The following is a 26,645-nucleotide window of genomic DNA, read 5'->3' as shown; positions in this document are numbered from 1 at the left end:
GCGAGGTGTACGCTACCCTCTGACACACTTGAAACTGCGCAAAGTCTATACCAGTCAGAAATTTGGAATTGCAAAGCACAATTTATGAGACATTAAAGAGGCTCTGTCACCAGATTATAAGTGCCCTATCTCCTACATAATCTGATCGGCGCTGTAATGTAGATTACTACAGTGGCTTTTATTTTGACAAACGATAATTTTGAACAAAGTTATGAACAATTTTAGATTTATGCTAATTAGTTTCTTAACCTCTTCCCGCGCTGCTCCGCAATAGTACGTCCTGCAGAAGGGTTAGTTCCCGCATCAGGACGTACAGTTGCGGAGTAGTTCCCGGCGCACACTGTCCTAACGGACAGTGTCCGGGAACCGGGAGGTCAGCTGTCCCTGACAGCTGACACTCCAGCCTTGCCGGTCAGCGGACCATCGCCGCTGATTTTGGCACTTAACCCCATAAATGCGGCGACAGATTGCCGTCGCCGCATTTAAGTGGTTTGAAGCACATCGGCAGCCCCCACGAAGTGATCGTGGGGGCTACCGATGCTTGTCGTGGCAATCGGAGGTCAGACAATGACCTCCAGGTTGCCATGTATGGAAGCCTCGGTGGAGCAGCCTCCGGCCGGTCCTCCGAGGCTTCCTGTCAGTGTGACTGTTACGTCACAATGACAGTTGGAATACATTACACTACGTAGGTAGTGTAATGTATTCCAGCAGCGATCAGAGCTGCAAGTCTAAGTGTCACCTAGTGGGACAAGTGAAAAAAGTTAAAAAAAGTAATAAAAATGTTTTAAAAGTCATAAGTTATATAAACAAACACTGCATTTTTTTCCTAATTTTTCAGAATATGGCGATGCAAAATGTGCAGTGTTTTCTAAAAGCGGATAACATCCGACACCTTTTATCAGTGCGACACTGGCCACACATCTATGAATTATTATTTATTTACCGCATTATTATACCCGCTTATTATGCCCTGATGTTCTCCGCACAGATTACATATGCCCCCACATTATAAACTGAAATACCAGCAAAACCCGAAACAGAAAAACTACCAAGCAAAATCTGCGCTCCAAAAGCAAAATGGCGCTCCCTCCCTTCTGAGCCCTGCAGCGTGCCCAAACAGCAGTTTGCGCCCACATGTATGGCATTGCCATACCCGGGAGAACACGCTTAACGTTTTATGAAGTATTTGTCTTCAGTGGCACAAACTGGGCACAACATATTATGCACTAAAATGGCATATCAGTGGAAAATTGCAATATTCACACCATCCGCTGTGCATTAACCCCTTTGTGCACTATGACTTAATAGCATGTCATGGTGCGGGGTTTGATGTTTGGAGCGGGCTCACGTGCTGAGCCCGCTCCATACGCTGCGGGTGTCGGCTGTGTATTACAGCTGACACCTGAGACTAACGGACAGGAACAGCGATCGCGCTGTTACAGGAGTCTGTAAAAATAACAATATACTGCAATACATTAGTATTGCAGAATATTGTACCCGCGATCCAATGATCGCTGGTACAAGTCCCCTAAGGGGACTAATAAAATGTGTAGAAGAATTAACATTATTAGTAGTGAGAGGAAAAAGTTAAAAAAAAAAACTTTTCCCATTTTTCTTCTAAAGTAATGTAAAAAAATAAACAGAATTGATATCGCTACGTCCGAAAAAGGCCGAACTATTACAATATACCATTATTTAACTCGCACGGTGAAATTGCTGTAGTTTTCATTTTTACCGCACAGCGAAAGCTGTAAAAACGAAAACCCCCAAAAATGGAATCAGATTTTTTTCCTATATTACTATATTTTCCAGTACTTTTTATGGCACTTTAAAAGGTATCAATAGAAACTACAATTCCTCCCGCAAGAAATAAGCCCTCACATCACTCTACTGACGGAAAAAGAAAAATGGCTCATGGAAGGCGGGTAGTGAAAAACGAAAATAAGAAAGCAAAAAATGGACCAGTCCTGAAAGGGTTAATTAATTTCTAATGAAAAAACCGTATGACCACATGTGGGGTATTTCCGTTCCCGGGAGAAATAGCTTTACAAAAATTGGTTGTTTATTTCTCCTTTATCCCTTGTGAAAATGAGAAAATTCAACATTTTAGTGGAAAAAAATTGTGATATTAATTTTATAAATTCTGCAAAAGACCCGTGGAGTCTAAATGCTCACTATACCGCTAGAAAAATTCCATGAGGGGTGTTTCCAAAATGGGGTAACTTGGGGGGCTTCCACTGTTTTGGTCCCTCCAGGGCGTTGCAAAGGCACCGAAAAACAATCCATCAAAATCCGTGCTCCAAAATCTGAGCGCTGCTATGGGTCCAATCAGCAGTTTATTACCACATATGGGGTATTGCCGTAATCAGGAGAAAATGCTTTACAAATGTTGTGGTTCTTTTTTTCCTTTATTCCTTGTAAAAATTTAACATTTCTAAGCTTTTTCAGAAAAAAAGTTGATTTTCATTTTCACTGCCTAATTCCACTAAATTCTGCAAAAAAACTGTGTGGTCAAAATGCTAACTATACCCCTAGATAAATTCCTTGAGAGGTGTAGTTTCAAAAATGGGATCACTTTTGGGGGGTTTCCCCTGTTTTGGTCTCTCCAGGGCGTTGCAAACGCGACATGGTACCGAAAACCAATCCAGCAAAATCCGTGCTCCAAAATCCAAATGGCACTCCTTCCCTTCTGAGCCCTGCTGTCGGTCCAATCAGCAGTTTATTACCACATATGGGATATTGTTGTAATCAGGAGACATTGTTTTATATATGTAGGGGTGCATTTTCTTTATTATTTCTTGTAAATATTAAACATTTCTATGTTTTTTCAGAAAAAAAGTAGATTTTCATTTTTACAGACTAATTCTAATAAATTTAGCGAAAAACATGTGTTGGCAAAATGCTAACTATACACCTAGATAAATTCTTTGAGTGGTGTAGTTTCCAAAATGGGGTAATTTTTGGGGTGTTTCCACTGTTTTAGCACCACAAGACCTCTTCAAACCTGACAAGGTGCCTAAAATATATTTTAAAAAAAGGAGGCCCAAAATGCACTGGGTGCTCCTTTGCTTCTGAGGCCGGTGTTTCAGTCCATTATCACACAAGGGCCACATGTGGGATATTTCTAGAAACTGCAGCATCTGGGCAATAAATATGGTGTTTCATTTCTCTGGTAAAACCTTCTGTGTTACAAAAATAATGTATTAGATATGAATTTCGGCAAAAAAAAAAAAAATTTGTAAATTTCACCTTTACTTTGCTTTAATTCCTGTGAAACGCCTAAAGGGTTAAAACACTTTGTGAATGCTGATTCTAATACCTTGAGGGGTGCAGTTTTCAAAATAGGGTGATTTATGGGGACTTTCTAATATATAAGGCCCTCAAAGCCACCTCAGAACTGAACTGGTCCCTGAAAAAATTGCCTTTTGAAATTTTCTTGAAAATATGAGAAATTGCTGCTAAAGTTCTAAGCCTTGTAACGTACTAGAAAAATAAAAGGATGTTCAAAAAACGATGCAAACATAAAGTACACATATGGGAAATGTTAACTAGTAACTATTTTGTGTGGTATTACTATCTGTTTTACAAGCAGATACGTTTAAATTTAGAAAAATGCTAATCTTTGCAAATGATTTCTAAATTGTGGTGTTTTTCAGAAATAAATACCAAAATTATGGACAAAATTTTTTCACTAACATAAAGTACAACATGTCACGAGAAAACAATCTCAGAATCGCTTGGATAGGTAAAAGCATTCCAACGTTATTACCACATGTCAGATTTGAAAAAATTGGCTGGGTCCTGAAGGCCAAAACAGGCTGGGTCCTGAAGGGGTTAATAGACAACTGGGCGTGTTTTTACTTTTTATCAACTGGACGTTGTGAAGACAAGTGTATGATGCTGACCAATCAGTGACCAATCAGTGTCATACACTTCTCATTGTTCCAGCCCAGCTTCTTTCACTGCACAATCACACTGAATGTGTATGACGCTGATTGGTCACCCCCCCTTGTATATAGTGTCACACAGCTACCTCCCCCTTGTATATAGTGTCATGAAGCCCCCCATTAAAACTACAATTCTAGTTCCTTTGCCCCGTTCCTGTGACGATCGGAGCGCTGCATAGGGTGTTTTCCCAGGGGGGAGCATGGGGGCCCTGTGCCGATCTATGCACACAGCGCTTAGGGCAGCTGAGTGTGCCCCTGTGCAGCCAAACCAGCTGCACCGGCGATATGTCCACACCTGATTTGCACAATAAAATCACTTATTTAAAAAAAAATATTTTGTTTTTGTTTATTCTAAGAGCCATAACTTTTTTATTTTTCCATCAAGAAAGCTGTGTGAGGGCTTGTTTGCAGAACAAACAGTTGTTTTTATTGGTACCATGTTTGGGTACATGCGACTTTTTGATCCCTATTTATTCAATTTATTGGGAGGTGAAGTGACTAAAAAATAGCGATTCTGGTATTGCTTTTTTTATAAAAAAAAATGTATGGCGTTCACCATGCCAGATAAATAACATATTTTTATAGTTCAGACCGTTACAGACGAGACGATGCCAATAATGCATAGTTTATTCTTTTTTCTAAAAAAAAATTCAAATAATAAAGGACTTGGTAACGGAAAGGGGACAATGTTTAATAATATTACTTGACATATTACTTCTTTATTTTTTGTAACTTTTTTTTTTTTTTTTTAGTCCCACTAGGGACTTGAAGGTCCACTTGATAGATCGTTGGTATAATACCCTGCAATACTTATGTATTGCAGGGTATTATACCTGTCGGTTTCAGACTGACTGGCAGTATATTAGGTCCTGTCTCTAGCAGGACCTAATCGCCTTTCGTAGATGGCAGATCCGCAGGCCTTTGATAGCCCTCCAGTTGCCATAGCAACCATCGGCACCCCGCGATCGCGTCACAGAGGTGCCAATGTTTTTGTAACTCCTTAGATGCATGGGTCGCTATTGACCGCCACACTTAAGAGTTAATTGGCAGGGACCACCGTTTTGATCCGACCCGATATCTTCCCTCAGTACTAAGGCTGCTAGTAGCAGTTAGTACTGAGAGATGCTGGGCATAGGAGCATCACTGTGCGCTCTGTTAGGAGAACACGTAGATTAACGGGCTGCAGGCACAAGGACCAGCGCTGCAGACCGTTAATCTACGCGGGCTGGTCACAGAGGGGTTAAATTCCCCTGACAGGGATAATACACTGCAATACAGATGTATTACAGTGTACTATAAAAGCGATCAAATGATCGCATAGTAAAGTCCCATAGTGGGACTAAAAAAAAGTTTAACAAAGTTAATAATAAATAAATATCCGAAGTAAAAAAAATTCAAAACCCCATTTTCTCCTTATGAAAGGGGGAAAAAAAAAGAGTCAATAATGTACGTATATTTGGTATTGCTACGTTCGTACCGTACCAAACTATAAAGGTAATAAATTATTTAATCCGCACGATGAGCGCCGTAAAAAATAAAATTAAAAACAATGCCAGAATTGATGTTTTCTGTTCATCCTGCCTTCAAAAAATTTTGATAAAAAGTGATCAAAAAGTTGCATGTACTCCAAACTGATACCAATAAAAACTACAAGTCGTCTCGCAAAAAAATTTATTTGGAAAAAAAAAAAGTGTTTTTACTGTGTAAAAGTAGTAAAACATAAGAAAACTATATAAATTTGGTATCATCCCAATCGTAACAACCCGCTGAATAACGTTATCATAATTTTTATACACTACTAAACACTATTTGCCTGAGGCAAGACAATTAACCCAATTTACCAACTACCTATACAAAGAGATTTTTTATTTTTATTTAAAATGAAACTGTTATTAATTCAATTTAGAAAATACTGAAAAAAACCACACATGATTAAAATTACTAACACTGACAGCGTATAATATATAAGGCAAGATGTGCTGTGTTGATAGTGGATAGATATCTAATACTGTGTACGTCCATTTGGCTCATATGACGAGCGAGTGGGTGTGTAATGATGTGGAGCCAATAGAAATGCGTTCAGGGGATCAAGACTCTCTGCAATAAGATGGACTTGTGACCAGTCTAAATTGAACCAATAAAATTAAATTTTAAATAAAAAGAAAAAATCTCTTCGTATAGGTAGTTGGTAAATTGGGTTCATTTTCTTGCCTCAGGCAAATAGTATTATTTCTAAGCCTGCTGACTACTAGGGTCTTTCTAGTGTTTTGTTCATAATATTTATACCACACGGTAAACGGCATAAATTTAGGATGCAAAAAAGAGTGGCGAAATTGCTGGGTTTTTTTCTATTCCATCCCAAAAAAGTTCATAAAAGTTAATCTATAAATTATATGTACCCGAATATGGTGCTATTAAAAAATACAACTTGTCCCGCAAAAAACAAGACCTTATACAGCTATGGCGATGCAAATATAAAAAAGTTATACCTCTTTGAATGTGACAATGGAAAAATTAAAAAACTAGCTTGGTCATTAAGGCCTAAAATAGGCTGGTCACTGAGGAGTTAAACATTTTTTTTTTTTTAAAGTAGACAAATCCCTTCTAATAGGGAAGCTTTATTACACTGGATTCCTCGTATCAAAACTGTCTTTGAGAAAAAGTGTCCTCATTGTCCACGGCAAAATATAAAAAATAGAATAAAATTATTTCTAAAAGATGCTAGGGGCAAAAGAAAAAAAATTTCTGTAAGACATAGGGTAAATAAAATGAAGTAATATATACTTAAAGTTCAGCAACTGATACACTAAATGAAATGGTAGCCTGGATTTCATACAACTTAAGGCCTCATTTACACGAGCGTGTGCGTTTTGCGCGCGTTTGTATTGCGTATGCACTGCGTATACGCAGCCTTGTTGCGTTTTAAACGCGCGCACGACTAGCGTTTGCATCGCGTGTAAAAAACGCACAGGGGATTAGTGGTACGCCAGCCTACAAATAGGCCAGCTGGCCCAACCCATGCTTGCTGGTAGAAGCATGTTTAGAACCTTATTTCCGCCTCTGCAGAAACCACCGTGTGTGTTTTTCCCTTCACGTTGGAATTGCCTTGCCACCCAACTATTATGGCTTCGCCAGCGCTGGCGCGTGTGCTTCTTGTCTGGATGATCTCACGTCGGTTTGGCGAGCGCCGACACATGCTGCAGGACCAAACGCCTGTAAGAAGTCGCATTTGGGTTCATCCACTTGTGGCCCAACGTACTATAAAATGCCATTTTCATACCCTGTATGAGGACTTATGCCGGCATCCAGACAAATTTCGTGCCTTCTGCCGCATGTCTGTGGCCACATTTGACCTTCTGCTTGCGCAAACTCGCTCTGGTCTCACCTACCAGAATACCAACATGAGACGCTGCATTTCGGCCGAGGAACGGCTGCTTGTGACCTTGAGGTATGTGTGAAACTGCTAGAACTTAGTCCATGCCGCTGTCTGCTTCACCAGCCCCCCACTAACATGTGTTCTGCCTTTGTTTTTCTTTCTCGTTGTTTTCTAGATTTCTGGCCACAGGCAATAGTTATCATTCGTTGCATTTTGAATTTCTTTTGTGAGTGACCACCATTTCGTTCATTGTCATATCCACCTGTGTCGTGTTGTGGCAGAGGTTAAAGAGCACGGTCATGCCTCAGCCCACGACAGAACAGTGGCTAAGTATTTCAGAGGGATTTCTTCGAGCTACAGAATTTCCAAATTGCATTGGTGCCCTAGACGGCAAACACATTCGTGTGAGAAAGCCACCACGCAGTGGCTCCCAATACTTTAACTACAAGCAGTATTTTTCTATGGTATTGTTAGCCTTGGCGGACACTAATTATTGTTTCAGTGTTGTAGACATTGGCTCGTATGGCAGCTCCGCAGATGCACGCATATTCCGTTCATCAAGAATGGGAAAACGACTCGTGAATAGGCGATTGGCGGTGCCGGAACCTTCCATCCTCCCGGGCTCCAGCGGGCCCCCAATCCCGTATGTTATCGTGGCGGATGAGGGGTTTGCACTCACAAGGCAAGTCATGCGTCCCTTTGCAAGAAGGGGCTTGGATGACCGTCGGCGCATGTCCAATCTCCGCCTGGGCCGAGCTCGGCGATGTGTGGAATGTGCCTTTGGCATTATGTCAAACAGGTGGCGTGTCTTTCTCTCAACAATGCAATTGTCCATGCCGAATGTCACACATGTTATACAAGCGGGTGTAGTTCTGCATAACTTCTGCCGCATTAATGATGCTAACTTTGATGCAGAATATATCCTAACACATGCAGGCACCACTGACAATGTCCCGGTGAATCCTCTAGGCCGATCTGTCTCTTCCGGCCTTCGAGTGCGTGATACTTTTGCCGCATATTTTGAGTGCCCATCTGGACCAGCACCGTGGGGGGCTGATGACCTTTGAAGGGGTGAATGTTCTTTTGAGGCTTCACTACCCACGTGAGATGTGGCCATTTTTTTGGGGGGTTTATTTTGGGGGTTGGGGTTGGGACTCGCAAAACATGAGGACCCTTGACGCGGGTTGCGAGCTTATATCTCTCGGGGTTTGAGCAGGACTTTACACAGTTGCCGACTTACTTTCCCCATATATCCTGTTGTGCGGACTCCAGTTAGGGAAGTCCAATTGCAAGTGTACTTATTTTGCTTCGGGGCCCATGGCAGGACCTAAACTTTGCAATCCCTTTCAAGCCATGTCAAACCCCGAGAGATTAACTAAAACCTCATATCACATGGGCATGCATTGGTCCAAAAGGCCAGAAGTGTGTGAGCGTGTAGGCAAAGGAAATGTGTGGCAAACCTTGTGTTGTGTGGTATAAATGATTAATAAAACAAAATCAAACCATTAACCATGAATATTTTTATTTTCGGATTAGGACCAAACCCAAATTTTGGGCACAAAAACTTAGACACCAACATGGTGTAACGAAATACAAAATAAAAACATGATCCCACAACAAACGTGGCCAGGCCTGCACCACACACAACAGTGCCGTCCAAATATATTGGCACCAACACACTCAGAGGTGTTGGTATAGTTGTCCTGGGGAGGCATATGCCTGCATTTCAGCACCACTATGCTGGACCTGGAGCTGGGTAGGTTGTTCCTCGCCAGCATAGTGGTGCTGATGTGGTGGGTGGAATGTGGGCCCTGCGAAGTGGGGAGCCATAGGGCGCATGAATGGATGCGGCCGGCCCATCTGGGGAACAGGGTGGAATTGGCCAGCCACCTGGGGCGTGGATGGCGGCATGTATGCATTTCGCCATTGCTCTATCGCCGTGAAACACATATGGGGATTGTGGGGCGGTCTCCAAGCGTCGATCAAAGTGACGATCGACGCCTGCAGACGGCCCATACAGTCCATGGGCACCAGGCGTAGGAGGGGGACAATGCTGCGGCCGAAGGCATCGTTCCCGTCCTCTTCTGCCGCTCGCCTCAGATAGTCGAGTACCCGAGAATCGACCTGGGCTGCTGTGGAGGGCTGTGGTACACGAACACGCCGACTGCGGGCTCGCACGGGGCGCTCCTGGGCTGGAGAGGCGACCGGCCGTGCAGACTGCCCTGGTGCGGGCTCCTGGGGTGTCGGCTCGGGGCTGGGCGGCAGGACATTGGGAGCAGGAGGCTCTCCCATAGCCTCCCCCACGTCAGTCTCCTCTGCAGTGTCCTCCAAATTGTCGGTGGTTCTACAAGGAGAAAAAAACGTATGAATCCAATATCTAACATTGGCGACAACAACACGTTGGCAAACAGGACATTGGCACACACACATTAGACTCATGCAACGGCATTAACTCTTACGTGCGCATATCCATGATGTCCTTCAAGAACATGAGCTGCTTGGTGTATATGTAGGGCCGTTTGCGAGATGACCCATCTCCGCTGCGTCCCTTGTCACCCATCTCTCGCCTAAATTGATCACGGCAGCTCCGCCACCGTGTCTTGATATCTTGGACTGTAGGATATAACAAAAACATAACACGCCATCAGAACTATAACCTCTCACTTCTAAATGAAGGGCCCTGCAGTGGCAATGACGTGTGACACGGGGAAGCACCTGCTCCACCTAAGTTTTTCGTACTAATGAGCGGAATACACATACAGGGCCCCAGGTTTACAATAGGCATGACAGGCATTTACAGAAAATGCGTGGTACTCACCCAACCGAGTGCGGTCCCGGGTTCTGGCAGTCTCCCACTCTTGCTCAAACATGTTTTTTGCCACCAACTCCCATGCGTCCTCTTTTACCATCCTATTGTGGTACTCCTCACATCTGGTGTCCCATATAGCACGATGGTCCTGGACAAACAGGATGAGGCGCTCCACATCCATCCCGCGCGGCATGGCTGTAGAATAGATGATACGCTCCAAGAATTCTTGACTGAAGTCTCCAGGCACTGGCTAGACTTGCCCCCTCGCACTGGAAAGGCAGGCACTTCCTGGTTTGGGTTTGCTTTGTCTAGCTTTATAGATTGTTTGGCATGGACATAACAGCTCTTGCGTGATTTTCGTGCATGCAACGCATGAGCGTCCGTGTGTCATGCGTTGTTTTCACGCACCCATTGACTTCAATGGGTGCGTGTTGCGTGAAAAACGCATGATTATAGAACATGTCGTGAGTTTTACGCAACGCACTCACGCTGCGTAAAATTCACACATTGTCTAAACTGCCCCATAGACTAATATAGGTGCGTACGACACGCGTGAAAAACACGCGCGTCGCACGCGCGTATAATACGCTCGTGTAAATGAGGCCTAAGAAAGCAGAATTAAAACAATATACTGATTTATTAAAATCATATATTAGACCAATCCGTGATAATTAACCAGTTAGTAAAAATTTATATAAGCACCTGCATAAAATGGAAGCATGGGCTGACTGCAAAACTAAAACAAAATGTTAATAAAATGAAATTAAGCCCAATGTCAAGCAGTCTCGAAAAAAATGCAGTTCCAGTCATATTGAAGAAACCAGTATATTTGAATATGACATACCATACTTTAACTTGGGAATCCGTTGTCTCTTGTGAAATTGTCCCAATAAATAAGCAACCAGGACTAACATATGTGAGCAATAAACAAATTGACCAACCATACAGTAACAAAATAAACCAAAACAATATGGCCATGTTGTGCCCAAATAAAACCGCCATAATTCAGACAGGTAATACTAACAATGTCTACATAAAACCAACATTCAGTGCCAGCATAACAGATATAACAAAAAGTGGTTTAGAACATATTGCCATATAGTGCCCAAGTAATATTGCCACATAGTACATACATAATACCACCTTACAGTAAAAGCTTGCATACAATGTTCAAATAATACTGCCATACAGTGTACAAATAAAAGCATCTTATAGTGCACTTAAAATACCACCCATCAGTGCCCACACAATGGTGTCATGCAGTGCATAAAACCTAATCAGCAGCTCTAATATGGATTGGCATGCCAACCAATCATTACTAACTATCCAGAACTCTGATGCAGAAATGGCAACTCAGAGCAATGCTTAAGTGACCACTGACTGACAGCAACTAACCTTAACATACAAACTGCAGGTCTTAGGCTTACACGATGTATAATAGATCTATGGTATAAAGGTCAATGTCCCATTGAATCTAAGCACTGGTTTGGAAATTATTCCTTATTGTCTTTTTTTTAAATATCTATTCCATGGGACACCAGCCTATGATTTAAACAGAAATAATACATCAATAATACTAATTATAATGAAACAGAAAAGATACAATTAAATCCAAACATGTTATAAAAGGGAATTGTTTGAAACCCTGTGAACATTTTATCTGCTTAACAATCATTTGCTAATTAAATTTTCTTTTATATGTGTAGAGTGCATGGAAATTCTACATCAGTGTGTAAAAGTAACACAATATAAATTAACCGATCACGCTATCACGCTATATGGGCACTTTCACACGGCAGTATTTTGCATCAGTAGTTGTAAGCCAAAACTAGGAGTGGTTCCAAAACACGAAAGAGGTGCAAATTTCTTCATGTTACTTTTTCTCTGTGTAGGTTGCATCCCTGGTTTTGACTTCCAAAATGAGAAAAAGGCTTATAGCTGGGTTTACACAGGGCACTTTTTTTTTGCAATGTTTTCTACAGCTGTGACTGTAATAGCAAGTTCAGACGTGGCAGAAATTTTCCACTGCGGATTTTAATGCAAATTTGCGGCATTTACATAACGAATCTTCAGCAAAATTTGCATATTAAGGTCTTTTCACGAGTGTCGTACGGACCTATGTAAGTCTATGGGGGCATGCAGACAGTCCGTGAGTTTTGCTCAGCGTGAGTCCGCTGAAAAAAAAACTAACGACATGTTCTATATTTGTGCGCTGTTCGCGCATCACGCACCCATTGAAGTCAATGGGTGCGTGAAAATCACGCAGGTCACACGGAAGCACTTCCGTGCGAACAGCGTAATTCGCACAACAGCTGTCAAACTCTGAATGTAAACAGAAAAGCACCACGTGCGTTTCTGTTTACAAACATCCAAACGGATTGTCAAAATGATGGCGGCTGCGCGGAAATCTCGCAGCCGCGCATCATACGCTGATGACACACGAAGCTGTTAAGTGCCTTTTGCGCACGCAAAACGCTGCGTTTTTTGCGTGCGCAAAATGCACACGCTCGTGTAAACCAGGCCTTAAGGGTTTGTCTAGACATGGTGGATTTTGCAGCGATGCACTGCAAAGGCTGAAATCCACAATGAAAATCTGCTGCTTCTCTGCAACAGATTGTGCATGCTGCAGAATGTAAATTCTGCACCGCAAGCTAGTTTCCGCACCATTGTTTTCAGTAACGTCTGCACTAAGTTAACTAAAAAGCTATAGAAACAAAAAAAGTCGACTGTGGAATTCCACTGCGGCCTGTCCACAGAGGAGTTCCGCAGTAAATCCGCCACGTGCCCTAAGTGAATGGGAAAACATTAATTCCAGATGTGTGCAATGTAGGACATGTATACATCTAAGGTATCACAGGTATCTACAATTAAGGCATGCCTTTCAGACACAATTTTCCTAGTCTTCGGTGGTTATTCAAATCCTTGGCCTTTCTGGTAATACAAAAGGCATTATATCGGGTGTGTATCAGCTGCTATTGTCCAAATTTTTGGATAGATATCCTTTAGTTGCTATGCGTAAATGGAACCGGGATATACCTGGGATTGATGAAGACCAGTGGTCTACTATAATGGAGGCTGTCCCCAATGTTTCTTTGAGTGAGGGGGTAGACTCACTCAGTTGTATATATTACATCATGTCTATAAAACGCCGGTGATGCTGCATCGTTTTGGGGTTTGGCCTGACACTACTTGCTGTGGTCTGGAGCCTGCTTATCTCCTCCATATCCTGTGGGATTGCCCGCAACTAGATCTGTTCTGGACCGGTCTCTTGACAATTGTGGGGAGGGTGTTTTCTATGTCGGTGCCCAGGGAACCTAAGGTCTGTTTGTTGGGTTTTGTGGATGGGCTGCCTCTGGACTCACATGGGAAGGTGGCTGTAGGGAGACTGTTGTACGTGGCCCGAAAGTTGATTGCGCAGCATTGGATACAGCCATCTCCTCCGAATGAGCAAAAATTTATAACAAAGGTGAACCGGTTTCTCCTTAATGAAAGGGCGGTTTTTCTTAAACGTGCAGCGCCAGCTAAATTCACCAAACTATGGGCGTCATGGCTGGACTCTGATAGTCTGGCATGTGTTTCACTGTGCAGAGATAGAGGGTGGAGGTGTTAGGTAGTTAGGGTTACTAGTGTATAGGGGTGGGATAATGGGGGCTTGATGTGTATGTGATCAAGGGTAATACTGTACGAGGCTGTTTGAAGGAATCTTTGGAACACAATATGTATCTATGCTTGTATATGCTAAATTACCCTTTGACAAAGGTCTTCTGATACATACTGTAACTGTATTTATATCTGCCCTGTGTGGCGAGTACTTCCTGTGTCTATGTACTGATCCTGTCCTTCTTGTTATTTCTGGCCGCTTGGGTGTTCGAGGAGGGTGGGGGGATTCTTTTGAGTATGTTTTTGTACTTGATGAAAATGTTCAATAAAAAGTATTTGATTAAAAAAAAAAAAATCAGTGTGAGCGTTGTATTCAGGGCTTTTAAAGAGAACTAATTGTTTCAATTCCCTATCACAGTATCTGGTAGGGCTGTAAGTATGACAGCCCGAACCATCTAATGCCACTGTTTGCAGGAGTGCCCAGTGCACAGGAATGGCTCTATAACCTTAATTTGCATGGGGCAGATGGAAGCGGTTAACAATACAATATTTATAAAGTAGGTGCTATTTTTTATTTATGTTTTAAAATAGAAAGGTAAGGCCTCATGCACATGACCGTAGCCGTGTGCACGGCAGTGATTTTCGGGTCGGCCGGTGGCGGACTGTCAGCCGCAGGCCGCCCGCAAATCGCGGGACATGCACATGGCCGCCGCCATTGTTTTCAATGAGCCCGGACCGCAGAACACGGCCGTAATAAGACATGCCCGTTCTTTCTGCGGTCCGGGCTCCCTGGCCGTGCAAAGACCACAAAAACTACGGTCGTGTGCATGGCCCCATAGAAAAGAATGGGGCCGCAATTCTCCCGTGGATTTTCGGGGGAATTGCGGCCGCAAAAACACCCTCTTGTGTTTGGGGCCTAACTGTCTATGACAAAGAGAGTTACTTTAAACAAGGACATCTACAAGAGATTCATAAAGCATTAAACTAGTAGTGGCTGTCCTTCCACTATACCATTCACAGAACCAATTTCTAGAGTTTGAGGGCAGTATAAAGTGTCTGACATCTAACCGATAATTTGTGAGAATCAATGTGAAGCGAGTCTTGTCTATCAACTGCTATAAGCCAAACAGCATTGCAGAGAAATCTGGAGGAAATGCTGATAGTAGAGATCTGACATACAGCAGCTCACAATAATTCTTTGAAATATTCTGTTAAGCTGAATTCCAGTCACAGTATCCAGCTCTCACAACTCTGGTTCTGGGAAATGTTTAGTGAGACCACATTTTAATGTCCCCAAACTTCCAAAATATAAGTTATAGATTCTCCAACAGCACATATGCCCCATACATGTGTTGGCCAGCAACAGATGCCTCCATAACAGTTTGTGCCAACCAAAGATAAGACCTTAAATTCCGGCCACATGTTCCTTTAGTCATATGGGACAGCTGTAAATAGATGTTTCCCAGTTAAGAGAAGTGCCAAGAGAACACAAGCAGGTCTACACATCCACATTTCTCGACGCAAGTCTCAGATAATAATTGAATAACCTCTTACAATTGTTCAACACTCTTTTAGGGTAAAGTGAATAGGAGGAGAGTTGCAGTTCGGCAGCACGGCCACTATTCAATGTACGGAGCTAACGGCTTCCGGCTCTGTCCATCGCATAATGTGCAATAACATCCAGTGCCCGCAGGCAACTGGAGCAGCTGAACGGTACGGGGTACGTGTGTCGTACCCGCACCGATAATATCCGGTGGATAGGTCATCAGTTGTACGGTACTGGACAACCCCTTTAATCTTGGATTCACATAGTACATAATAGAACACCACAGTCTACAAACTAAAGATTTAATAGTATGCCCTGTGACGCCATTGATTTTGGGTTCAGAGCAAACAATGAGAAAGGCATGTAATACCTGGAGAGGTCCGGGTTCTGGTATAGAAACATTTTTTAACCCAGAAAACAAGAATCTGAAATCAAGCCAGAGCAAACTATTTGAGCAAAGAAGCGAAACATGGAGACTACAAGGGTGCTTTATATATCACTAAAGTAAGGGTATGTTCACACGCTTAACAAAAAAACGTCTGAAAATACGGAGCTGTTTTCAAGGGAAAAGAGCTCCGAATTTTCTGCCGTTTTTTTAAAACTCACGTTTTTTGCTGCGTTTTTTACGGCCGTTTTTGGAGTTGTTTTTCTATAGAGTCAATGAAAAACGGCTCCAAAAACGTCTCAAGAAGTGACATGCACTTCTTTTTCACAAGCGTTTTTTTACACGGCTGTTTTTCAAAACGGCCTCGCAAAAAAAGCCCTTTCGGAAACAGGACCCCGTTTTTACCATTGAAATCAATAGGCAGATGTTTGAAGGCATTCTGCTGCCGTTTTTAGGGCCGTTTACGGCACGAAAAATGGACGAAACTAAGCCGCTTGTACATACCCTAATAGTGACATACTTAAAGGGTTAATTCCTAATGTGAGAATTTCTGTGAAATAAAAAAAATGCTGTAGTAAGAAATGTGGATTTTGTATGTAATTTTTAGTAGGCTTCTTAACTGCAGCTTGTAGTGTGGTAGAGATTTACTCAGGACCATATTTGCACCACATTCCCTGTTTAGTCACCTGCTACTCTTCCCAACACATTCAATTGAGAAGATTAATCAATAATGTGGTAAAATGCAAGGTATTTTGATACGGTGAAAACGGCGCAAATTGAATACAATTTTTCAAAATGGTGCACACAGAATGATAAATTTGGCAGAACTCACTAGAAATGTTACTTAGTTTCCTCTCCCGTACACTACCTCATGACCGATGTGCTTTACAATATTTAGCGCCCAAAAACTGCTGCAGAACATTAATAAATTTGACCCGAGTTATGACTCTTCTTCTTCTAGAAACGTGTCAAAACTGTCCAGGAAGGGGCAATAAGTGTCTACACTTTTTAATCCAATTTTTCCTAGAATTTTGGCTCATTTTGTTGATTAATTATCTGCTGTTTTTTATTTGTGTCGGGAAAAAAGGCATATCCTCCTAGTCACAGTTTTACTAAACATTGTCAGCCACTTTTAGAAAAGCATAGGTGAACCACACCAGGTAAATCCTGGCACCGTTTAGTAGTGTTGACTAGGGTCGGGGAACTATGAGAAATTTTATGATGTAAACAATATTGGGCTAGATATTGAAGTAACAATATATATCTCTGGAACATATCACAATAACTGTCCCAGTTCCAAAGGAAATTAAAAACATATTACTAAATATTTTTTTAAAAATGGGCACGCACACATGTACACACTCACACATAAGAACACTAACTAAATACAGGCATGCACACATATACACACACACACACACACACACACACACATACAGACACACTCAAACATACCTGCAAAGATACTTAATACCAGTGGTGTAACGATCACGATTGCAGGGGGGTGCAACTGAGACTGGGCCCAGAGGGGAAGAGGGCCGCAGGCCCCCCCCCCCCCCCGGAACCCTCAGAATGCCACATCAGGTCCTGGAGAATGGTTTACACAAAGGGGATGGGTATCCTGCAGATAAGAAAAGAGGAGCGGTGAATGAAATTTTTTTTTTTTTTAATGTCAGATCTGGGGGGGAGGGATGTGGAGCCCAGTTCAATCTTGTCATGCCCCTACTCAGTACATACATAATTGCATAATTTTACACAAACATGAATAAAGTACACTCATTTATGAACACAAATAATGGCCCCTTATCTCTGTCCTAAAAGAGGAGTGCAAGGAAGCAGTCAGCATGGAAAGGTGTCACGGTGTGAGGCCGAGGGAGCTTGTTTGCAGTGCTATTGAGTTCTTTTAAATACAGCCATGTCAGAGTGAGAGACGGAGGATGAGAAAACATACAGGATAAAGTATTGGTAGATGTGAGGGGGAGTGGTAAAGCATGCTTCACAGGGAACACCCACTGAGGCCTGAACTTGCAGCTTCACAAGCAGGCATTGTTTATGTCAGTATAGATTTGATGAAGTTAAGGTATTAAAAGGTCACTAAACCTAGAGTTTATCATAAATTTATTTTTTGAATAGTTATTTTCTAAGTAGTCACTTCAAAACTAAGAGGAAGTCCAAAAAAGCCTGCCCACATGACTAGTGTATCTGACAAAACTTAAATTCTATGATCCTCCAGAAACATTAACATACATATGTGTTAGTAATTTTGGAAGATCCTTTAAGCAGTTGCGCTTTTATTAGCTGCAGACTTTGTTTAGCATACCGTCAGTATTCAAAAACATATTTTTGCAAAATAGCAATCCCCAATATAACAGGGAATTACTTATAATGAATATATCAAATACAAATGCACGATAAATATAAAAATAATGTCATATCTTTTTTAAAAAAAATAGTTTATTTGTAAAGCAAACATGATCTGGTTTCTGCCCGTTACAAGTTTTATCTAATATCTACATTATAATTTCAGTAGCTAATGGGATTTGTGCCACTAAGTAAGGATTGTGAAGTTAATTAACAAAACTGTCACTCGATTTATGCTGCCAACTTTTACATCTTGGCAACATGAAAGAATTTAGAAGTAACACAAATCATTCAGGAATGTGTGATCACATCTTTTTTTATATTCAATAATCCCATTCAATTCTGCTAGGTCACGATGACTTTAATACAAAATTTGGTATGTATTCTCGTTAATTGAATTTATTTTATTATTGAAATATCAGACTAAGAACCTCATTTTAGCAAAGAAAAAAAGCTGCTTTTGTAATTTTGGGAAAATACAGCTGATTAAGTTTATTTAAAGGTACACTATACAAATAAATAAAATCCATTTCATATACAGGGTGATTCAAAAATGATAGTGCAAAATTATAGCCTTTCAGATCCTGTGGCTGGGGGGGGCAGATACACTGAGTCATTGATGTAGCTCCATACAAAGATGTCGTGGGGGGTTATAACTGGCGAGCATGGAGGCCAGCGCAACATTGGTGAATTGTTTCCGGCGCGGCCGATCCAACGTTCTGGCAGAGCTTCATTTAGGTATTGCCGAACAATGCAGACGATTTTGTAAGATACGTCATACCGTGGTTTGTGGCACCTGTAGTTCCATACTAGTCAGCCTGGTCGACTTTCTAGGACTATGCTCATACACGGCTCAAATCCTATTCACTGTCTCTTCCAAAGTCTTTCGGCAGCCCAGACGCAAAATGCATTTTCTATGCGGAGTACATTTACCAAATTTATTCTGAAAGTTTCGCTGTGCTGTCACAACAGACCCCGTTCTTGCAAATTCCAATACGCAAAAAGCTTTTTCTTGCTTTGACATTGCCATCTTATGTCACACTATGTAAGCACATTTCAAATTTGGATCTTGAAAATTAAAGCTGTACTGTGATTGATTGCTATGGGAAATTAAGTCAGTTTTGCTTTGATTTTCTGTCTTTGGCCATTTACCACTGATGTTACTTTAACTACAGGCCTTTACTTTTGCACCATACTTTTTACCCTGTATACACAATACTGTGCAAAAGTTTTAGGCAGTTGTGTAAAAATGCTGCAAAGCAAGAATTCTTTCAAAAATAGAAGTGTAAATAGTTTTTTTTTTTATCAAACAACAAAATACAAAGTGAAAGAACAGAAGAGAAATCTGAATCAAATCAATATTTGGTGTGATCACCACTTGCATTCAAAACAGAATTCTTCTACTTACACTTGCACCAAGTAATGGGTTATATAGGATTATAGTCAGGTGTATGATTAACCAATTACACCGAAGAGGTGATAATGATCATCATTTTCATATGTAGGTTAAAACACTGTCATTAACTGTAAAAGAAAAAGCTGTGTAGGAGGCTTAAAACTGGGTGAGGAACAGTCAAACTCTGCTACAAAAATGAGGCTGTGGAAGATAGTTTAATTTCACGGGTCCACCATGGCAAGGCTGAGCACAGCAACAAGACACAAGGTATTTATACTGCATAAGGCAAGGTCTCTCCCAATCAAAGATTTAAATTCAGTCTGGAATTTCAAAATGTGCTGTTCAAGCTCAAAGCACAAAGAAACAGGCAATGTTCAGGGTCGTAGGCGCAGTGGTCGGACAAGCAAACTTAGTGCAGCAGATCAAAGACACATCATGTTTACTTCCCTTTGAAATAGGAAGATATCTAGCAGTGCCATCAGCTCAGAACTGGCAAAAAAACAGGGGGACCAGGTACACCAGTCTACTGTTTGGAGAAGTCTGGCCATAGGTGGTTTTTATTGGAGAATTGTGGCCAAAATAGCAATTCCTCCAATGTGGAAACAAGGCCGAGCGACTTGACTGTGCACGAAAACATAGGAACTGGGGTGAGGAAAAATGACAGAAGGTGTTCTGATCAGATGAGTCAAAATTTAAAATATTTGGCTGTAACAGAACACAGTTTGCTCGCCAAAGGGCTGGAGAGCTGTACAATAATGAGTGTCTGCAGGCAACAGTGAAGCATGGTGGAGGTTCCTTGCAAGCGTTTGGGTCTGCATTTGAGCAATAATGGTGTCCTCAATGCTGAGAAATACAGGCAGATACTTATCCATCATTCAAAACCATCAGGGAGGCGTCTGATTGGCTCCAAATTTATTCTGCAGCAGAACAATGACTCCAAACATACAGTCAATGTCATTAAGAACTATCTTCAGAAGAACAAGGAGCCCTGGAAGTGATGATATGACCCCAGTGGCGGATTAAGTGTGCCTTCTCCCTTACAAGCAATGCAACTTCCCCAACCCCTTTTTCCCTTGCGAGACGCCTAAACAAAGCTTTTCTTCTTTGAACTTTTATTAAAACTTTAAAACAAAAATGTTTCTAATTTAAAACCGTAGTATATGAACTTAGATGTGATCAATAACAGCTTGATCCCGCTCAACATGCATCACTGAAAGTGTCAGTCCCGTGGACCTGACAAATACAGGTTTTAGTGCTAGATACAGTTGCTCTATATACAGGATACAAAGCGGCTGTACCTCAAAAAGTAGTTTTTAAAAGGTGTGCATAGTCTTTAACACAATAAAATAAAAAACTGTTAACACCTCCCTTTGTGTATGGTCTCAATAGAATGTCTATGAGTCGACTAGGTTATTGATTCTGCCCAAAAAACCCTGAAACCTTACGGAACGGAGATAAACTGAAACCATTTGCAACGGAAACATTACTATTGAAATCAATGATAATGCACATGGTAGCTATGGTTTCCGTTTTCCTTTTCCGTCGATGGGTTCCTTCAACGGAAAGGTCTTACGAAACCCATCAACAGAACCCCGACGCAGATGTGAACACAACCTTACTGTATCAATAATGCAGTCAATTCAGAAGGCGATGTGCAGAAAACTGCATCGCTCATTTCTAGTGCGTCCATGAGTGTTACAAGCCCCAAAGCATATGTCCCCCCTCTCACACAAAAATGTATCTATATACATATACAGCTATTATATCATACAACTATACCAGATGAAATATTACCTGTATACTGTTACTGAACACAACTCACTATTATAACACCAATATTACCAATAATAACACAATATAAGGTCCAAATAATACCGCCACATAGTGACTGAATAATACCCCCATACTGTTACTGAATAATACCTCCACAATATGACCACATAGTGACTGAATAATAGCCCTATAACATTACTGAATAATACTGCCATGCCATAACCACATAGTTACTGTAATGACGGGGGTGGGGAGACAGACAAGTGAGCCCTAATCTAACCACCACTCAGTCCCTGCCTACTTGCAATGACCCGCCCTAGGCGATGGGGTACAACTGGGCGATGGTCCCTACGCTCAATAAGTGCACGACAGACAAACAGACAAGGGTACACAGAGCTAGGGGGAGAAAGGGGCAGTTGCCCACGGAAACACCGTGAGCAACAAGAGAAGTGAACAAGCCGAGTCAAACCAGGAGTGTACGAGGTACCAAACGCAGAGCAGGAGAGTAGTCAGCAAGCCGGGGTCAATATGAAGCAAGGTCAATAGTACAAGAAGCTGCAGCAGGGCCAGGAAACTAAACGAGAAGAAATCCCAAGCAAGGAAGAACAGGAAAGGCAGGTATAAATAGACAGAGGGCGGGAGCTAGCTCCGTCTGGCCAGGCTGTGATAGGTTCTCCCACTCCTAAGCCTGCCACCTTGAGTGGTGGAAGATGGAGTCAGACTCACAGACATAGAAGCAGGTGCAGACTGATTATCTATGGGCGTTAACCCCGAAGCTGTGCCTGGCAGATCCTTTACAGTTACTGAATAATATCCCCATACTGTTACTTAATAATAGCTCCATGCCATAACCACATAGTGACTGAACAATACCCTCATACTGTTACTGAATAATACCACCACACCATAACCACATAGTGAATGAATAATACCACCATACGGTTACTGAATAAAAACCACTACACAAAGACCAATATTACCACCATGTAGTGAGCGTATAATGGAACATTACAGGTATACACAGGAGCTCTGCAGGCGATATAAGTGATTACAGCAAATTTATATTTAGTGACTCACATGTGATGTCTTCTCTGATTAGAGTCGTTCACTTTCCCTTTTTCTCCATCCGGTCCAGACCACTGTGATGACTTATTCCAGCCACGACTTGTATCTGCAGAATTTGACACACAGACATGTTAATTTCTCGCTTTTCCAGCATCATCCCCACCTATACCCCATCCTCTAAACAAACTCGTAATCCACAGTGCCCCAGATGCTAATAATAGTGCTCGATAAAATAAAAGTGCCCCATCCCAAAATTGCATTCCTTTGTGCACACACAGTAATAATGCCCCCTTTGTGCCTCCTGTAGATAGCGCCACACACAGCCCCCTGTAGATAGCACCACACACAGACTTCTGCAGATAGCACCACACAGCCCCCTGCAGATAGTGCCACAGTCCTTCTTCATTTTATATAGTGCCCCACAGCCCCCCTAGTAGATAGTGGAACACAGCCCCCCTTAGTAGATAGTGCCACACAGCCCCCTTCTTGTATGTAGTGCCACACAGTCCCCCTTTAGTAGATAGCGCCACACAGCCCTCCCCTCTTGTAAATAGTGCCATACAGCCCCCCTAGTAGATAGTGCCACACAGCTCCCCCTTGTGTATAGCGCCACACAGCTCCCCCTTGTGTATAGTGCCACACAGCCCCCCTTGTGTATAGTGCCACACAGCCCCCTTGTGTATAGTGTCGCACAGCTCCCCTTGTGTAAAGTGCTGCCAAGCCACCCTTGTGTATAGTGCCACACAGCGCTCCCCCTTGTATATAGTGCCACACAGCGCTCCCCCCTTGTGTATAGTGCCACACAGCCCCCCTTGTATATAGTGCCGCACAATCCCCTCCCTTATGTATAGTGCCACACAGCCCCCTCCCTTGTATATAGTGCTACACAGCGCTCCCCCACTTGTATATAGTGCTACACAGCGCTCCCCCATTTGTATATAGTGCTACACAGTGCTTCTTTCCTTGTATATAGTGCCACACAGCGCTCCCCCCTTGTATATAGGGCTACACAGTGCTTCCCCCCTTGTATATAGTGCCACACAGCGCTCCCCCCTTGTATATAGTGCTACACAGCGCCCCCCTTGTATATAGTGCCACACAGCCCTCCATCCCTTGTATAGTAACACACAGCCCTCCCTCCCCCCTTGTTTATAGTGCTACATAGCGCTCCCCCACTTGCATATAGTGCTACACAGCACTCCCCCTTGCATATACTGCTACGCAGCGCTCCACCTTGTATATAGTGCTACACAGCAATCCCCCTTGTATATAGTGAGACACAGCTCTTCTCCCCTTGTATATAGTGCCACACAGCGCTCCCATCCTTGTATATCGTGCTACACAGCACTCCCCCCTGTATATTACCCCCCCCCCAACAAAAATAATAATATTGTACTTACCTTGCCCAGTTGCTGCGACGGCCCACGCTCCATTCGGGACGCAAGCGCAGCCTAACGTGGCCTGCAGCCTATAGAATTCACTTGTATCTGCGTCCTGAGGACACAGATACAAGTGAAAGTGACTGTCGCTAGCACCAGTGCCCCCTCCGGTGCTAGCGATGCCACGGGGCATGAGGGGGCCTGTGCGGTTATATGCGGTCATGGACCCTCTGGGAGCCTTGGGCCCCAGACGGCCGCCGAACCGCCCTAATGATGATCCGCCACTGTATGGCCCCCACAGAGCCCTGATCTCAAGATCATCGAGTCTGTATGGCATTACATGAAGAGACAGAAGGATTTGAGGAAGCCTACATTCTCAGAAGATCTGTGGTTAGTTCTCCAAGATATCTGGAACAACCTCCCTGCAGAGTTCCTTCAAAAACTGTGTGCAAGTGTGCCTAGGAAAATGCATGCTGTTTTAAAGGCAAAGCGTGGTTACACCAAATCTTGATTTGATTTAGATTTCTCTTATGTAGATTTTATTTTTTATTAGATCTCCCTAATAAAAAATTATGAACACTTCTATTTTCTAAAGCATTCTTACTTTGCAGCATTTTTCCACATCTGCCTAAAGCTTTTGCACAACTATATATATATATATATATATATATATATATATATATATATATAGTGAAGGAAATAAGTATTTGATCCCTTGCTGATTTTGTAAGTTTGCCCACTGTCAAAGTCATGAACAGTCTAGAATTTTTAGGCTAGGTTAATTTTACCAGTGAGAGATAGATTATATATAAAAAAAAAAAAAAACTGAAAATCACATAGTCAAAATTATATATATTTATTTGCATTGTGCACAGAGAAATAAGTATTTGATTCCCTACCAACCATTAAGAGTTCAGCCTCCTCCAGACCAGTTACACGCTCCAAATAAACTTGGTGCCTGCATTAAAGACAGCTGTCTTAAATGGTCACCTGTATAAAAGACTCCTGTCCACAGACTCAATTAATCAGTCTGACTCTAACCTCTACAACATGGGCAAGACCAAAGAGCTTTCTAAGAATGTCAGGGACAAGATCATAGACCTGCACAAGGCTGGAATGGGCTACAAAACCATAAGTAAGACGCTGGGTGAGAAGGAGACAACTGTTGGTGCAATAGTAAGAAAATGGAAGACATACAAAATGACTGTCAATCGACATCGATCTGGGGCTCCATGCAAAATCTCACCTCGTGGGGTATCCTTGATCCTGAGGAAGGTGAGAGCTCAACCGAAAACTACACGGGGGGAACTTGTTAATGATCTCAAGCCAACTGGGACCACAGTCACCAAGAAAACCATTGGTAACACATTACGCCGTAATGGATTAAAATCCTGCAGTGCCCGCAAGGTCCCCCTGCTCAAGAAGGCACATGTACAGGCCCATCTGAAGTTTGCAAATGAACATCTGGATGATTCTGAGAGTGATTGGGAGAAGGTGCTGTGGTCAGATGAGACTAAAATTGAGCTCTTTGGCATTAACTCAACTCGCCGTGTTTGGAGGAAGAGAAATGCTGCCTATGACCCAAAGAACACCGTCCCCACTGTCAAGCATGGAGGTGGAAACATTATGTTTGGGGGGTGTTTCTCTGCTAAGGGCACAGGACTACTCCACCACATCAATGGGAGAATGGATGGAGCCATGTACCGTCAAATCCTGAGTGACAACCTCTTTCCCTCCACCAGGACATTAAAAATGGCTCGTAGCTGGGTCTTCTAGCACGACAATGACCCGAAACATACAGCCAAGGCAACAAAGGAGTGGCTCAAAAAGAAGCAGATTAAGGTCATGGAGTGGCCTAGCCAGTCTCCAGACCTTAATCCCATCGAAAACTTATGGAGGGAGCTGAAGATCCGAGTTGCCAAGCGACAGCATCGAAATCTTAATGATTTACAGATGATCTGCAAAGAGGAGTGGGCCAAAATTCCATCTAACGTGTGTGCAAACCTCATCATCAACTACAAAAAACGTCTGACTGCTGTACTTGCCAACAAGGGTTTGCCACCAAGTATTAAGTCTTGTTTGCCAAAGGGATCAAATAGTTATTTCTCTGTGCACAATGCAAATAAATATATATAATTTTGACAATGTGATTTTCTGTTTTTTTTTTTATATATAATCTATCTCTCACTGGTAAAATTAACCTAGCCCAAAAATTCTAGACTGTTCATGTCTTTGACAGTGGGCAAACTTACAAAATCAGCAAGGGATCAAACACTTATTTCCCTCACTGTATATATATATATATATATATATATATATATATATATATATATATATATATATATATATTAACTTGTTTTATTGAAAGAGGTAAGAGCATAATAAATAGACTCATGCAGACGTGTCTACATACATATTAAAAGATTACATATGAAGTATTTTGCATCATTTCAGTAGGCACAAGAGGGAAAAGTTAGTGTCAGTGGTTCAATTTAAACTATTTGAAAAAGCAGAAGATATTCATCAAGAATATTAGTTTGTATATCGCATAGCATACATGTGCCACGTTGGCATGGTTAAGATGAGAGTAAATCATGGAAATTAGACCATCTGGACGTTGTGAGCGGATTACTTTGATGAGATGAGAATTTCGTTTGGAATGGAAAATTTTGCATTTAGTGCATTGAAAATACTTGTGTAGCGTGCGATCAGGTGACCCGAGGAGTGATGGGAAAGGGGAAAGGCATAGGCCTACAAATTAGCTCTCAGCTCGGCTCCCAGTGTGGATCACGATGGTCAACAGCCCTTCCCTTCCTCTCAGGGCCTGCCCACAGCTAGTGATGAGGGGGTTTGCACTGGTTAATGAGGATGGTAGTCTCTTGATGTCCCCCGGGACACTCCCTTTGTCTGCTCCTGTCCTGATGGTGTTTTGGGGTGTCCTTGGTGTTATGGATGCAAAATAAGCCAGGAGGCTAAAGAGTGGCAGTTTAACAGGCTTGCTCGCGGCA

At 42.3% G+C, this 26,645-nt stretch overlaps 1 protein-coding gene across 4 annotated transcripts in view; it reads right to left on the bottom strand.

Annotated features, from left to right (window-relative positions):
* Window positions 1-26,645, bottom strand: part of TAFA2 (TAFA chemokine like family member 2) — a 343,128-nt gene that overhangs the window by 213,772 nt on the left and 102,711 nt on the right. For 2 of the 4 annotated variants that reach the window (XM_075857009.1, XM_075857010.1), the window contains exon 2: window positions 22,271-22,364. The exons of the other annotated variants lie outside the window; for them this stretch is intronic. The gene's annotated coding sequence lies outside the window, so the exon portion shown is untranslated. The remainder of the gene's footprint in view (window positions 1-22,270; window positions 22,365-26,645) is intronic. 4 annotated transcript variants of the gene reach the window in all.

This window comes from Rhinoderma darwinii, chromosome 3 (genome assembly GCF_050947455.1).
Source record: "Rhinoderma darwinii isolate aRhiDar2 chromosome 3, aRhiDar2.hap1, whole genome shotgun sequence".
Lineage (NCBI taxonomy): Eukaryota > Metazoa > Chordata > Amphibia > Anura > Rhinodermatidae > Rhinoderma > Rhinoderma darwinii.
Note: the sequence above shows the minus strand (reverse complement) of the source record. Positions and strands in the feature narration are given on the sequence as shown.